This window comes from Oreochromis aureus, linkage group 16, assembly GCF_013358895.1.
Source record: "Oreochromis aureus strain Israel breed Guangdong linkage group 16, ZZ_aureus, whole genome shotgun sequence".
Classification (NCBI taxonomy): Eukaryota; Metazoa; Chordata; class Actinopteri; order Cichliformes; family Cichlidae; genus Oreochromis; species Oreochromis aureus.
The window spans coordinates 25,264,190-25,268,398 of NC_052957.1; the positions used below are offsets into that span (position 1 = coordinate 25,264,190).

General features: G+C 36.5%; 1 long non-coding RNA gene across 1 annotated transcript; it reads right to left on the reverse strand.

The window, feature by feature from the left end:
- Positions 1-1,016: 1,016 nt before the first annotated feature.
- Positions 1,017-3,666, reverse strand: LOC120433728. Its single transcript, XR_005608720.1, has 3 exons — positions 3,629-3,666; positions 1,213-1,298; positions 1,017-1,102 (listed from the first exon to the last, which is right to left on the reverse strand). It is a non-coding gene; the product is annotated as an uncharacterized LOC120433728 (long non-coding RNA).
- Positions 3,667-4,209: the final 543 nt, after the last annotated feature.

Consider the following 4,209-nt stretch of genomic DNA (forward strand, 5'->3'; position numbering starts at 1 on the left):
ACTAGTTTAGGTCATTATTGAAATGTATATATACATAAAGCTGGGGAAATGTGCAGTCGGCTGAGACTGAAGAAGAAGTTACTTGGATCAGTGACAAAAAGATTCTCCCACTGAAGTCCAGATCAGCTTTCTGGGGATTAATGCTCGTTGTATTTGTTAAATGTTGTTTTGCTACAATGAAAGTTTGCACATGAAAACTTGATAAAAATTAATAAAATTCATTAACAAACATTAAGTTCTATTTTGGATTCATAAACTTTTGATATTACTAAATAATAACGGTACAGTCATTTTGCTCAGTCATAATTTCCTTATAAATGTGAATTTGTAATGAGTATAAGATGCACTAATGCAATTAAGCTATATGTTGAAAAGCACAGATGCAAAGGTATTGACAGTTGTTCATAGAAATACATATTGATAATGATTCCCAGTAGTAATTTATGTTAAGCAGGAAAAAATTTGCTGGGAAACTGAATCACCGAATTCCCGACTAAAGCCTTTTACAAAGACAAAACATTTCATACAACTCACTCTGATTGGACAAACATAGCAGCGTTTTCAGCTCTTTGGTCTTTTCAGTCAGCAGGTCTCTCTCCTCAGTCATTGAAGAAAGTTGTTTCTTTATTTCTGGCAGATGATCAGCTGAATCATGAAAGCAGTTATGATCTGAAATAAAGATAAATATTCATATATTTGAAACTCAAAAGACCTCATGCATTCATCCTGAGACTGTTTCAGATTTATTTTAGAGTTAAACAAAAAGTTTGCCTTTAAAACATGTTAAATATGTTTGTCAGTTTTATACTGGAATGTGAATAAAGAACCATTATTACTGTGATCTCGTCATCTTAAAATTATTTACAAATTTTGAACTTGTGAGACTTCCTTGATTTGAATGTTACCATGTTTGTTAAATTTCAGTAGAATTTCATTAGAAAAATATTTATTATTTTGGGACTGAAAATTAGAAGAAATATTGATGAACAATCCAACTCACAGTAAAGACCAAAAGTGATCAGTCTAGCCAGCAGGAAAGCACCCAACAGGCAAAGAGAGAGAATACCAACTAAACAGAAACTCCTCTTAGAGCTCCTTCGACCTGAAAAGAGGAAAGGGAGGAAAACCAGGAATCTGAAAATCCCCCAAAATATACAAGCGTACTAAGAGATGTGAACAAACCTCTTCCTGTTTCTGTCACTTCTTTCTTACCCGTGTGATTTGTTGAAGATGTTGGGTTATCAGGTTTCAAATATATTTCCTCCATTGCATGCAGATATGAATTATCTCTGAGAGCTCTGCAGCAGAGGACATGTGAAATGTCAAATATCATTGGTTTCAGTGGAAGTTACATATTTCATATGTAGTTTGTGCAGTTATGTCACCACTGAAACTGGACATATTCTCAAGCTGTGTATATATTTTGATCATGTCGTATCTGATCAAAGCATACAGATGTCCTCATGTTTAGTCCAAATTTTATTATATTCATATTTAATTATGTTTCTTGACTTTGACAGATGGTTTCTCCAGTGCTTGTCTTTGAGTTTTGCTTCCTATCTGTTCTCTCCTTGTGACTGTCCTTGGTTTTATTTGTTTTTTTGTATTGAGTTTAAGACTTTGATCATCCACAATACAGACTCTCCTTTCATTCAGTAGGATAACTGCAGTGATATATATCTGGGTCATCCACTCCACAGTCAGCTCACTGTGACAACCAGCTCTGAAGGAACAATCAGTTCCAAAGTCTAACTGAATGTTCAAGCTGATTGGCAGGGAGATTGACAGATACCGGAAATGTTTACATAACATGCAGGGATGAACTAATTTATGGATTAATAAAGTATGCTGATTCTGATTCTGATAAAAGCTGTATGCCAGACACTAGAAGTACGTATACCTTTGTTAGACATATTAATGTAATACTGGATCCCTTTCCAAAATAAATATTAATAATAATAAAGTTTCTTCTTTTTTTTGCCTTGTCTGCTTAATTGGCTTCTCAATATGATGGAATAAACATAAATACAGAAAATTCTCAGGAGTTTATTTTCAACTGTTTTACTCTCAGTTATTTACCTTTGCCATTTGTTGAAGATTTGTCAGCCCTGTGTAATGGACATTTTTAAGACTGCTACTTCTGTGTCAAGCTAACCTTAGTGAGTGAAATGCTCCATATCGTCTTATTCTGGCTCCATGTAATCCTTCAGCGACACAAAACCTTTTATTACACATTGTTCTGACTGTATTCTAGTTCCTGTTTGTCCTCTTTCCTCTAGAGATTTGTTGTAAATGCTACTTTTTAGAAGCACTATTATATTGATATCTATGGCAATATTAGTCGTGCATCTGTTAATAAGATGGGCACTCAATGATTTCTGAGCAAGTATGACTCATAGGATATAGTCACATCAGAGAGTTTTTGCAACAAGGTGACAGACATGTCTGGGACACAAAAAAATCGGCCCTGGTATTTTTCGTCCAGTACAATCAGTCCTTTGCTCTGTGCTCTCTCCCTATATGTTTCAAATTGTTTGATTATTGATACTGAAGTTTCTTTTTTTATCAGGTTGGTACAGTTATTGTTCAGTTAGGACATCTTAGTTTCACTCCAGCGCAGCATGTGATACTTAAAAGTTACACTTTCGCTATTAGAAGCTGCTCATGATCAAAATAGCCGCTCGTTTACTTGAATTGCTCCGTTCTTATCTATTTTCCTACCACATTGATTCTATTTTCCTCTATCTGTTCCTCACGCTGTTGTTGAAAATGTGATTCCTCCTCCTGCACTTTTTCTCAGCTAATGCTAATAACAGCAGCTCGCTGTGACTGCGAGGGCTTACTCGTTCGCTGACATTACTGTCGACAGTGCAGCTGCTAACATGTTGCTTCATTTTTACACATTTTACATCCATTTTAAGTTTCTTTTAAGAAAAGATAACCTTTATCTCTCTCACAGATTTTCTAAGAGAAAACTAAAACTAGATGTGAAAAAACATTTTAGTTACAAATTATTTTGTGACCTTGGAAAGAAAAGAAAAGAAAAAATATTGAGAAGTTATCGTTAGTTTTAGTATCTGCTAGTTTGGTAAAATACCTTCCTGATGAAGCATAGAGGGATGTGTTTGAGATTTTTGATATCTACTAGACTGAGTCAACTATTTGCAAAAAATATGTACCTATGTTACAATTACAGTTACAACTAGAATACAAATCGGAAACTCTAGAATGTTGTTGTTTTTGCATTAAAATATATACAATCCACAACGGATTTAATAAATGGGGTGTTTGCCCAGGTTTTAAGTATGAGATCACTTAGCAGTTTGTTTTAAAGGTGTAAACACATGTAATATGTTTTGTTTTGCGGGTTTTTGTATGTAAAATGTAAAAGGAAGTGCATGTCAAACAGACTGCAGCAACATACTCTTGTGGTTTAAACAACAAAATTTGAAGTGACATTAAAAATGGTTATGGACCTTTCAAGTGTGCATAACTTGCACTCAAAAGAAGGCACGAATTCAATGATAATTTTATATAGAAGGCCATCCAGATGTTTTATTTTAATTAGTTTTTCAGCACTGAAAAAATACAAGGGCTCAAAAAGGCTGAAATAAAAACCTCCACATACCCCGTCTTCTGCCGTTTCGCTCAGATACTTCTGCGGTGTTTGAAGAGAGCAGACGAATGAAGAGGCTGGAGATGAGCAGCAGATGTGAAGCAGAGACCGCCCACTTTCAACACCGGAAGATCGGCCCGAGGGAGGGCAGCAGCTGAGGAGATTCAGAGATGCTGAGGGTCCCCAAGAGCCAAGTCCCACATTATGGGGGCGCATGGTCTGGGGCTTGCCGAGACCCCCACCCCTTATTTTCTTCTATAAAAGAAATTATTGATTGCTGCCGATCTCCCACCAACTCTGCTGGGTCGATGTTACTGCTCACTGTCTTCTGTCACAATAAGTTGGGTGTAACAGGTGTTGTGGAAGTTTTCCACTTAAATAAAGCCTGCAGATGAGCGGTAGCTAACATTCTTTAATCAAAACACACAGAACAGAAAACCAAGCTTGGTGGAGAGCCTGCATGACCACGGGGCAGGGTCAGCAGAGTCTCACTGAGCCTAACATGGCTCTCAGTTAAATACCTTCTCCAGGAACAAAAGGCAGTACACAGCTGTTTCACACCTTAAGGTTCACACTCCCTTGCTACCTCCCAG